The 12761-nt window shown below is 44.1% G+C and overlaps 1 protein-coding gene across 1 annotated transcript in view; it reads right to left on the reverse strand.

Annotated features, from left to right (window-relative positions):
• Nucleotides 1-12761, reverse strand: part of CFAP45 (cilia and flagella associated protein 45) — a 523391-nt gene that overhangs the window by 23713 nt on the left and 486917 nt on the right. The window lies entirely within an intron of this gene.

Here is a 12761-nt window from a genome sequence, read left to right on the forward strand (position 1 = left end):
CATGCATGTAGCAACCTTCAATGTGTAAGATACAGGTCATTAATCAACGTCCACTTTACATCACAGGTGGCGCTGAAGTACCCAGTACGGACAGCGATGCCCTACAAATAGAAGACATTACGGAGGACACAGAGGGAGACGGCCATCCATCCACACAACCAGGACCATCAGGGCAAGCAGCCGCACCAGCGGCAATACGACCACCTGCCCCTGTGGCCATTGCCACCTCAGCGCCAACAGGCGCACCACAGCGTGTGACTGACACGCCAGTGGGGCTGACAACAACAGCTGCAACGCGAAGACAAACCCGCTGCACTGCCGCTGTGAGGAGCCAGTCCAGCAGACTGCTGAGAGAGCCGCGCAATACCACAACACGCGCTGGCAGGGCGGTGAATGTGCGTGCACCTGGGCTCTCCATTGAGCGCCGTATGCTCCACATCCATCAGACACAAGCCCGACATCTTGCTGCAATACATCTCCAGCTCAACAAGACCGCAAGGAATGTTGGACAGCTGTTGGACAGGATGGAGAGGATGACCGCTGCAGTGGAGGCCAAAACACAGGCCATGTGTAGCCAGCGGGACATCAACCGGCGTAGACACCGGCAGCTGCTGACATGCCTGTCCGCGTACACGCAGTCAAATTATTTAATAGGCAATGCCACCTCCCAGCTGTCGCAACGCTCCTAGGCCATGCAAGTGCAAATGGTCCAGTGCTGCCAGGACATCGCAAGGGCACTGGAACAAGTGACCACTGCCGTGCAGGGTATGCAGGCAACTGGCCATGGCCAGGCGGGTGGGGGGGATGACACTAGTGAGGCTAATTCAAGCCTCAGCAGCCAATCCGTGCCACTGGTGGTAGCACCCCGCCGCAGCACTAGGCCCTCTGCTGCCTCACGTACAATTCCGGAGGAAGAGCCAGAAAGAAGATTGGGAGCGTCCGCCCGGAGGCGCCAATGAACATTTGTACAGTGCCATGAAGGGCCATGCTGCTGCGACAAGCATGCCCTCCTCAAACACATGGGACATATGATGCAATATGGTTCTCATGTTACTGTGTGAGAAATCCCAACTTTCTTGTGCAAATAACAATAACAAATTATCTGTTCAAGTTAATCTGTCTCATGTCATTATTCCTATTGTCATGCATGAGTGAAGTGTTGGGTGAGGGCAGTGGGTGCACTAGAAACAGTTCATTGTGATTTGGTTGCGGCGCCTTTGTCCTTCTGCGGGATTCTCCCCACGTGCATGACGCACATGTGCAGGTGGGCGGTTATCCCCTTCCGACTCACTGCCAGAGATCTCGACAGGTATCCTGCGCTTGGTAGCAATGTTGTGGAGTATTGCACACACGGCCACGATGCGGCAGCAGACCTCAGGCTCGTATTTGATGGCCCCACCAGTCTTGTGAAGTATGCAGAATCTGCTCTTCAAAAGGCCAAATGTTCTCTCAATGCAATTTCTTGTGCGTATGTGTGCAGCATTGTAACGCCGTTGCTGTGGTGTTGCAGGGTTGAGGTATGGGGTGAGGAGGTACTCACGGAGACCGTAGGCGCTGTCACCTAAATGAAAGGAGCAGAGGGTGAGTGCCTGTTCTGCGCAGCTACATGATCACAGTGTACTATATGGGGGCATGTGTACTTACCTAGTAGGTGTCCTTCGCCAAAGTCTCCCCTGGCCAGTCGTGTGTGAATGCCGCTGTGCCGGAATATGAAGGAGTCATGTGTGCTCCCCGGGTATTGTGCCACTATGTCCGTGATGTAAGTCTTAGCGTTGCACACCATCTGGATATTGAGGGAGTGGTAGGACTTGCGGTTGCGGTACATATATTCCGTTTGTGCTGGTGGGCAGATGTGGATGTGGGTACGGTTGTATGACATAATATCGACAGACAGAATATCTACATACAAAAATATCGACACAAAAATATCGAAATCAAAAATATCGGAGTCATATCTTCATAAAGGTAAGTACAAAAATATCGATACATTAATATCGTAGTACAAAAATATCGAAATTAAAAATATCGTTTTTTTAAATGTATTAATAATAATGTAAAAATAATGTTAAAATACATATAATTTAACAAATATTAAATAAAAACATTAAAACATAATTAAAAAATTAAAAGTAATACATATACATTTAAAATAAATTAAAAACTTAATAATTTAATGTCATTTTATTTTTTTTAATTTCATTTAATTGATTTAAATTAAATTTAAATTTATTTTATTTTTACCCTGTACGCCTGTACCCCAAAAACCCAAAACTGACCCTGAACCCTAAAAATACCCCTGTACCCCAAAAACCCAAAACTGACCCTGAACCCTAAAAATACCCCTTTACCCAAAAACTGAAAACTGACCCTGAACCCTAAAAATACCCCTTTACCCAAGAACTGAAAACTGACCCTGAACCCTAAAAATACCCCTTTACCCAAAAACTGAAAACTGACCCTGAACCCTAAAAATACCCCTTTACCCAAAAACTGAAAACTGACCCTGAACCCTAAAAATACCCCTTTACCCAAAAACTGAAAACTGACCCTGAACCCCAAAAATACCCCTTTACCCAAGAACTGAAAACTGACCCTGAACCCTAAAAATACTCCTTTACCCAAAATTAATTAACATTATTTAATTACCAATTAATTATTAATTAACAATAACAATAAAGTAAATATATTAGCACATTAGCTATAATTAATTTAATTGACTAATTAATATTAATTGTTCCCAAATAATTAATTAACAATAACAAAAAATTATATATATATTAAAAAATTACTCTAATTAATGTAATTAACTAATTAATATTAAATAATTACCAATTAATTATTAATTAAAAATATGTACAAAATTATATTACTTAATTAACTAATTAATATTAATTAATTACCAATTAATTATTAATTAAAAATATGTACACAATTATATTAATTAATTAACTAATTAATATTAATTAATTACAAATTAATTATTGATTAAAAATATTTACAAACATATAATAATTAATTAACTAATTAATATTATTTACCAATTAATTATTAATTAAAAATATGTACAACATTATATTAATTAATTAACTAATTAATATTAATTAATTACGAATTAATTATTAATTAAAAATATTTACAAACATATATTAATTAATTAATTATTATTAAATTACTTCCCACCCTATTCCCCTATAAACCCACAACCCGCTCTAATACTAAAACGCAAAATGTTAACAAAATTACTAATTTTCAAACATACATTTCTAAACATATTTAGCAAACATATAAACAACAAAATAAAATACATAACACTAAACAACAAAATTTCGATATTACTAACATACATACCTTAATCTCGATATTCTGTCTGTCGATATTATGGCACATCGATATACTATACCATCGATATTAAAACATCGATATTATTGTATATCGATATTTTAATTTCGATATTTTGTCTGACTACCGTGGGTACAGTCAATGCATCCGATTACATGTGGAAATTGCGCAACGTTGTAGAAATGTAGCTTGGTCTCATTCAAGTCCTGTTGGGTGGTTGGGAATGAGATGTAGTAGTGTAGCCGGCTCAGCATTGCCTCCAGGAAACTCCTTAGGCAGCGGGACATGGTGCTCTGGGATATCCCCCCCTGCAACATCGACTATCCCCTGGAAGCTTCCGGAGGCCAGTAGGTGCAGGCAGCACAAGACCTGGACATGGGTGGGCACGGCATTGGTCCTCCTTGTTGGGTGCTGCATCAGGGGGTCCAGGTCCCGGATCAGCTTGATGATCATTGGCCCATTCAGGCGGTACTTAGAGTAAATTTGCTCCGCAGTTTGGCCCAGCAGGGTGACCCGCAGGCGGAATATTCGCTCCTGGATCCTGCGTCTGTTCCGTGCTGCAGCCTGAGCCTTCGCCGCCTGACCACCATGTAGAGTCCTGGCATTGTGAGAGTCCTCATGCTACTACTGTGTTTCCTTAAGTGTGTTTGTTCAGGACTGCACCTGTGGCTCGTTAGTTTTTTTTTTGTATAAATATTTTTTTCTCCTTAATGGTTACCACCTGCTTTTGGTTCTCCTTAAATTGCGCCTTGCAAATAGCGATTTTTGGCTTTTTCGCTATTTGCGAGTTTTAATGAATAGCGTTTGCGGATATTTAGCGGAATCGCAAAATAAATCGCAGAATCCATGGATTCTCGCTATTTCCGATTCACTATTGGGGTTCCTCCTAAATTCTGCGAAATATTTTGCGATTTCGCAAATTCAGTGTTTTTAACATGATGAATTGCTTTTCTGTAAATTGCGATCGCAATAGCTAATTTGCAGGTATTGCGATCGCAATTCTGCTTAATGAATCTGGCTGTATGCTCCTCATCAGAGTAAAATAAAAGTACAAAACAGCTATGCCGCTGCAAAGACCATCGGAAGATCAGAAACCGGAGGCAAATACCCTCTCAATAAGAAAGTAGTAGCACTTAATACTTCAACACCACAAGCACAAAAACAGCATGGGCAGGAAATAAACCTTTACCCAACTTAAAGATCCACGACTGTGGCTGTATAATAAGGGAAGCAAAAGACCTGAAAAGGCCATTCTAAAAGCTCTCAACTCCTGCAACATAGCATGTCTGCAAAGACCAGCAGAACAAGCCATAGCACCAGCAATAGAATCAGTGATGTAAAAATCAAACAGACTGAAGCCACTCAGGTAAAAAGGAGGAAAGTCCACAGAAAAGGGGACCCGCATGCACGCAAACTGAAAAGGGAAGGAGGTAACAGATTAAGGGTCTGACACTCCCGACTAGCCCAAAATTTATGTAGGGCTGCATCCGCTTGGACTCAAAAAGTTGAGCCCAATCAAATGGCATGTTATCCAAGACCGCATGGACAGGTTCCGAAAAACCAGGCGTCCGGAGTCAAGCATGTCGTCGTAATGTCACAGCAGATGCCATAGCCCGTCCAATGGGGTGAGTGGAATCCATTCCACATTTGATGAGCAGTTTGGCTGCTGATGGGCATCTGAATCCAACTGAAGTAACTCGCCTGTGTTAGCCTCTGCGAACAAGGGTAAAAACTGAATCAAAGACTCCCACAGGGTATGGAGAAAGCGTCCCAGGACGCAGCCTAGATTGGTGGAGTGTAAAGCTACAATTGTCAAGGAAAAAATCAGCTTCCCGCAAGAATCCTGTTCCATGGATTCTTTATCAAGAGGGGACACCGAAACAGCCTGGAATACGAAGCTGTGGTGGGTCGCTATCGAACAAGGCAAGGGGGTCACCCGGGGCACTGGCACATCTGACTCAGCTTTTCCCATGCCCACAACAAAATGTCAGTAAGGGCCTCACAAAAAGGGAGCACTGGCTCAACCTCCGATTAACTGGGATGAAGAAACTCAATAAGAGGGTCTATAGTCTTTTCCACAGTATGCAGTGTAAGATACAAGACATCAGCCACTCTCCTCAAGACCTCTGCCAAAGTGGAACTGGCCTCCAAGGCAAGGCCTGGAGGCGACAAAAAGGAGGAAGCATGGGGACATATCTAGCCCACTCGCTTCACCCAGCTCTGCAATCCAGCTGTCCAACCTAGAAGGGACTAGTGGCTGCTCCAAGAGAGTCATATCCTCACAACCTTCCCCCAATAGGTCTTGTGGATCCTCTACAGAAATGACCTGTGCCGCATATTGCTTAATAAACGACGGCTAACGGCATCGAGGTGAGGTTAAACGGCGTTGAGGCGACATTGAACGGGGCTGGGGCGATGCTGTGCCGGCGTCCACCTGAGAAGGAGGAGAGATGTCAGCCGGTGTCTGCGTTGATATCCGGAGTTGCAGGCGAAGCCAGCTCCACAGTGCACACCAACTACAGATCAGAGTCTATTGGCACCACTATGACAGGCACCGAAAATGGCGACCAACATCAAGCCGAAGTCAACTGCCATTGGTGGCTATGTAGGACCGTACACTGGCACCTCAGATTCCGAGGCTGGAACTGCTGCCGAGGGTGAACACCCTGGGGATTATGCAGTTACGGTACCAACAACCTCCTTGGGGCTCGCAGGCTCTCCAGAGGGATACGAAGGCCCAAAGACCAGATGGAGAGCTTCATAGTACTCTTGCATCTGCTTCCAGGTCGCACCGACTCCAGGGAAAACCAGGAGGCTCAGGAGTGGCGGCAGAGTGGGAGCCTTAGCACCCATACCGAGAAACACCCACATCACGAGACAAAGACGTAATAGAGGATGGGCCTTCGAATTCTTGTGCTGCCGCTTACCGTGTGATGTCAATGTTGATGGAGAGTGGGAACGTTGCTGTTGACCACAGGGTGAAGAGCGGCACTCTTGGGAATGACCTCTGACCCGGGAGGAAGACCAACGACGTGAGCCAGAAGGACACAAAACTACGGTGTCAGAAGCTTCATGCGCTACTCCCGCAGAGCAGGCGTCACACTCGTTGACATTGTGGTGTTCGCCCAGGCACCACATACAGATAGAATGTGGGTCCGTACCCGACATCTTATGAGCACAGGACCCACAAGACTTAAACCCAGAGTGCATAGAGCACATTGTTCAGACAAAAAAAGATAATCACAGCAGGCTGAAAAAACTGCCACAGATGCGCTTCTCCGGATCCACGTTGCAGCGCGGAAAAGGAGAAACTGACGTCCGAGCACCAGAGGAGACTTATATGGCTCCACTGACATGACGGGAGTCAACGTCATCAGGGAGCTTTACAACGCCGTCCCCCGGCGCGCAGAAGTACTGCTAAAAAATGTCTGGATTCAGACTGGTGCCTGGGCAAAATTAAAAAGTTAAGGAATCTGCAGCTAGATGTCTTTATCAGAAATTAGCAAAATAATTTTGGGAGACAAGGCATAACATTTTATAGTTTGTATTCACAAATTCACTGATTCTTTAGCTAAAGCAAAACATTTTTTGAACTGTCCATCATTGCATAGTTCAGAATTCTTAAAACAAAAGATACATGATGACCTCCGCAAACTGAGGGTTATGCGATTTCTATAATTGAAAAATATTGATGAATTCCTCCCAAATAGGCAGACAGTAAAACAAGGGTATGAATCTGAAGGCCAGTGCGGAATACGTTTATTTGTCTTACGCTCAGTAGATGTAGATGTAGAGTCCATTTATAACGCGCTAGCAATCGCTCCAAGGAGCATCTCGGCGCCAATATGAGGACAACCAGATGAAAAAGTTGCCTTACTGCTAAGGAGACCATAACCGGGATCACACTAGCGCTCTGGCCATTGGGTCTGGAAGATTGTAAATCCAGGTTTTCAATTGCTTGCGGAACTCAGACTCCTTGTCCAGTGCTCTTAATAGAGGGGGTAGGGCATTCCATGCTTTGGCACCCAACACCGCTAGGGATTTGCCCCCGCGGGTTTTGAGTCTGAATCTAGGGATGGTCAAAAGATTGGCATTGGAGGATCTTAGTGCGCGATTTGGACAGTATTTTACAAATTTATTTCTTAGGTAAGTGGGGCCTGAATTATGCACAGCGCGAAAAGTGATAGTTAAAACTTTGTGGAGGACCCTTTTAGTTATAGGCAGCCAGTGTAGTGCATTGAGGGCTTTGGTTGCTGAGGATCTTCTTGGCCATTTCAGAACCAGCCTTGCAGCTGCATGCTGCACCATCTGGAGTTTATGAGTAACCATCTTATTGGTGCCAGCGTACAGGCTATTGCAATAGTCAATGCGGGAGGTGACTAATGCAATCGTAACAGTTTTCCTTGCTTCGAGGGGCAGCAAGTCGAAGAACTTTCTAAGCATTTTTATTACCCCGAAACAAGTGCCTGCCACTTTTGACGCTTGATGTTTGAAGGATAGATCGGCGTCAAACTGTACCCCAAGGTTGCGGGCCGAGGAGGTAGTGTGGGGTGGAATTTCTGCCTTCTCAGGCCACCACAGTCTGGGGATGAAATCATTATTTGAGCCTATGGGCATGATCTCGGTCTTTCCTGTGTTACATTTTAGGTGGTTTTTCCGCATCCACTCAAAGGTGGCCGTTAAGCAGCACTTAAGCTTTTCCTCCCAGGCCTGGTTGTCTTTGTCCATGACCAGGATTAGTTGGGTATCGTCCGCATATGCTATTACATCTATGCCGTAGGACGATATCAGCTGAATCAGGGGTGCGGTGTAAACATTGAACAATGTCGGACTCAGACTGGAGCCCTGAGGTACTCCCGTTGACAGTGGCTTCTCGCTGGAACGGAATTCCCCCAGAGTCACCACTTGTCTCCTGTCACTAAGAAAGTTTTTTATCCAGTCACTGAAGAGAAGATAAATCTTCCTAAAAAGAGTTATCTATGCAAAATGGTATTTACAAAGAGGCATTACAGGTGCTTTGCTAGGGGCAAATGTGCCTGGTGGCTTACATGCCCACTATCCTTCATTTGAAAAAAGCTGTGTATGACAAGTACATCAGGGACACAGTAATGACTCCGTGTAAAGGATTTATTTCTTGCAAATAATTATGCGAGTGGGTTAGGATTGCTTGTGATAGCATCTGAATGTTGATAGTGAGGTGCAAGATTTGAGCCAGAAATGTTCTATTTGGGCCAGAAATGTTCTATTTGGGCCTGCCTTTTCGGAGCTAAATCTGATTCACATACAGCGGTCAACATACCTATGTGCTTAAACACATTGTTGGAAATGACAATCTTTTCGTGGTATTCCCCCAATGTCTGCCTTATGTAGCTGAACCCATTGTTGTTGGATTTTTGCCACTGTACACTTTACTACTGATAAACAGTGGCAAAGTGATTGTACTCTCCCTTTTAAACATGATAAAATTGGCATATACCACATTTACTTTACATGTAAGTCTCTAATATATTGTACCACATGTAACCAGGGTCAGTAAATTAAATGCTACTAGTGGGCTGCAGCACCCATTGTACCACCCTCTAAAGTAGCACTATAAAGGATGTCCATAGGTCTGCAGTTTCAGTCAGGGTAGACAGTTTGAAACTGCCATTTGGACCTGGCTAAATAAACCTTGTGCCAGGTCTAAACCTTCCTTTTTAACACTTATAAGTGACCCCTAAGTTTGGCCCTAAATGCCCATAGGGCAGAATGCATGGTATTTAAAAGGTAGGACATGTATATATAAGATTTAATGTGTACTGGAAGTGATAAAACTTCCAAGGTCATATTTTTCACTGTAGCATGGCTGGCTCTCTGGGTTCCATAATAACTTAATAACTTATAATGCTTAATTTCGGTTGGGGCGGAACTAGAAAAATGATTCAAGATCTTATTTTAATAGTCATTTAAAATCCAAATGTAATGGTAGAGTCGGGTTTGATGTTACTATTTTGAAAATGACATGTTTAGAAATTTGCCATTTTCCTGCCTAAGCCAAAAGTGCCTTTCTGCCAGTGTCCAGTGCAGTGTAGTGAGATGTGGATTGATAGACAGTGCACACGATGCTTAGGGGAGAGAGGTGTTTTTATTCCTTCAGAAGGATGCCCTAGTGATTGCTCTCAGTCCCTTCCTGAGCTTCAAAATATACCTACCCTGTCACTTGCAGGTCTAGCTCACACCTAGGCCTGCCTTCATTTGTCTTCCTAGTCATCTTGGCTCCAAACCAAGTTGGAGGAAGGAGCTGTACAAGGGGGGTTTACCCATTATCATAGCCACACCTCTGGGTGGGAACAGCCAACTATCTGAACAGGGGAAGAAGAGTTTTGCCATATTGGCTTTAGGTAGAGAAGGGCACTGTGGAATAGCTTAAAGTAAAACACAGAGAAAGTGCTGCAAAAGTGGGTAGTGCTATATACTATCTGAAGCTTAGAAACCTCTGCATGCGCCTAGTGCTGGTGCAAGATGTGGATTGGTTCTGAGAATGCTAAGTTTGAAAAGCGTAAGGGTTGGAGAGTGAGGAGCAAGCTGGGAAGTGCATAGTAGAGATGGATGAGGTGTTTCCATGCAACTTAAAAATAACAAGGAGATAACCAAGAGGATCTTTGTTTACTTATCACCTTTTCACACTGGCAATGAGCGGAAACGAAATATAGCATGCAACACCTCAACAGCTGAAACAGGAAATTTGCGATACCGGATCTCTGTCAGTTGGATACTTGGCGCTGATTCAGGTTGATGTGCTTTGTCTTTTTCAAGCGCTGCTGTGCCCGACTGCTATTATAGAATTTGGACTTTTTCGGTGCACTTGAGCTGTGTTATGCTCTCCTGCCTACCTTTGGCCTGTGCTACTACCATGTCCGGGCAACCTGCGTGCCTCCGTGCTCCCAGCCAACCAAGAGCACGAGCGTTGTTGCTCAACTACTGCACGGTATCCAGGTAACTGCATGCTACAATTAAACAGTTACAGCTAGGTAACCTGCATAGGAGTGGTGTCACGCTCCATCAAGCCTAATATCCTGGCAACTTGTGAGCCTCTTTACACCAGCCCCAGTCAACTCCAGCAACAACCATCTACATGCTGCTCACAGCGTCCCCTGGCAGCCATTTTAAATTGGGTAACCTCATAACAGGCCTACATATATACGTGCGTGTCCACCGTATACGGCACTCCAGCAGTTTTAAACAGAGTGTTGGTGCCTGACTCTGTAGCATCTTGATATAAAGGATTCCAGTATCATGAAGGGGTTTAGTCCAATAACTGCAGCAGCTCACATGCCCATGTAACAAGTGGACTAAATGACTAATCTATCATGGGACAATTTGAAAAGTAGAATTTTTGAAGATTGTTTTAAATTTTAATGTAAAGCTTTGCACTTTTTCCAGGCACATCTTACTTCAATAGGGCTAGTTAATTTAACATCATTTGACAAACTCAGTCGTGTGAGTTCCTTTAAAACAGTGAAGGCAGATGGTTTCTGCTTTGAACCCATATTACAGTATTTTGCCACTCGGAAGATCTATCCAGGAATAGTAACTATTATTCAAATTTTAACATCTCATGCCGGTGGCTCAGCACTTGCACTTTAGTCAACAACTTATGCGCATCTTCAATGTTGTTCAGATTTTTTTTCTAAATTGTATATTCCTTTGTTATTGGGTGGTGACTTAGTTGGAGGTTTTTATCAGTTGTGTATGAAATTTTAAATATTGTAATTTGTAATGATATTAAGTAATCACATACAATAAACTATGATTGATTGATTGATTGATTGATTGACTGTATCAATCTGTGCTTTGACATCAGGAGTGGATTTTTTGGAGGGGCGTTAAAAACAGCCAACTTCATCTGAACAACAACTTTATAACAACTGTAAGCAATTTGACTCAGATTGTTTACATCTTTGCATTTTTAAAGTTCCTGCAGTTATTATACCTTCAGGAGTTTTCTTTATACATCACTAGTGTATTAATATTGTATTAACCCTTTTCTTCCTGACTGGTTGGGCCCTCTGGCATTAACCGAATACCAGTGACACTTGATATATTGTGAAATACACTTGATTTTGTGAATATAATCAATCTAGTGTATAATAATGCAGAATGTAAGCCCCCCTATTGTCTCTTTGGGAACCCGTTCTTCAATGGTCAAAGTGGAAGAAGGTATTCACACATTATGCCAAGGTGTTTGGCACGAATATATGATTTTTCAACGATTTCAAGTTCCACGCATGGCATAACCACGCGAATTTTACATCGCAAGTGGCTTTACCACGCTGGAATTTACAACGAAGGATTGTACCACGTCTTACCTGCACGTCTTTCTCCAGCAGCCCTTACTTCCATCTACCATGGAAACAAGCGTCAAAACACGTCTTCCAAAATAAATAAAGGACTTCTTTTTTGACGTACACTGCACGTCTTTGGGGGAGGCTCTTTCCTTTTACTTCATTAATACCACAGAGCGTTTTTTTTTTTAAATCTAACTCGCTCCTTAATTGTTGTTATTTTTTGGGGGGGGAGACCCCCCCAGCCCCCCCAGCCCCCCTAGCCCCCCTCCCAACCCTCCCCCAGCCCCCCCAGCACGACTGGACGGAATACCACGTCTCCCCCCAACCCACGCTGAACGTACTTTCGTGGTATAGACGGTCGTGGAAGGCACCCACGTTGAAAAAACGTTTGCGTGGTAAGTGTACCGTGGTAAACGTTATGCGTGGGGATGCCTTCGTAGTAAATGATGTTTCCCGTTTGGCACATCTGAGTGTCAAACGTCACCCGCAGGCGTCACCCAGACACTCCTCCGGAAAGTACTGAACATTCAGAACGCTGCAGCCAGACTGGTCCTCAACATCCCCCTCTGCAGCCACATCTGCGAACACCTGCGAGAACTCTACTGGCTCTTAGTCAACAAAAGAGTCATATTCAAGCTCCTCACACATGCTGACAAAGCCCTCTATAACGCTGGACCACATACATGAAGCACCACCTCCCATTCCACCTATCCACCAGACACCTCTGCTCCGCCGACTGGCCCTTGCCACTGTCCCTTGGATCTGCAAGACCAGCACCAGAGGAAGATCCTTCTCCTACCTCGCCGCTAAAACATGGACCACCCTGCCTCTCCACCTCAGGCTATCCCCATCGCTGACCCAATTCAGGAAGGATCTCAAGACCTGGCTCTTCGACTGAACCTTTGTGCTCATCAGGACTTGCAGCTGCATCCCCCTCCTTCCTCCCCCCTGCACCCCCACCATCTTAAGACCATCACAGGTGAGTAGTCGTGCTTAACAAACACTGATTGATTGTTTGATTGGTTGTTAACGAGTGATAGGAGAGAAGGCTGGATTCTGGGAGCAAAGGTATATTTCATCCTATAAAATATTACA

This window comes from Lissotriton helveticus, chromosome 12 (genome assembly GCF_964261635.1).
Source record: "Lissotriton helveticus chromosome 12, aLisHel1.1, whole genome shotgun sequence".
NCBI lineage: Eukaryota > Metazoa > Chordata > Amphibia > Caudata > Salamandridae > Lissotriton > Lissotriton helveticus.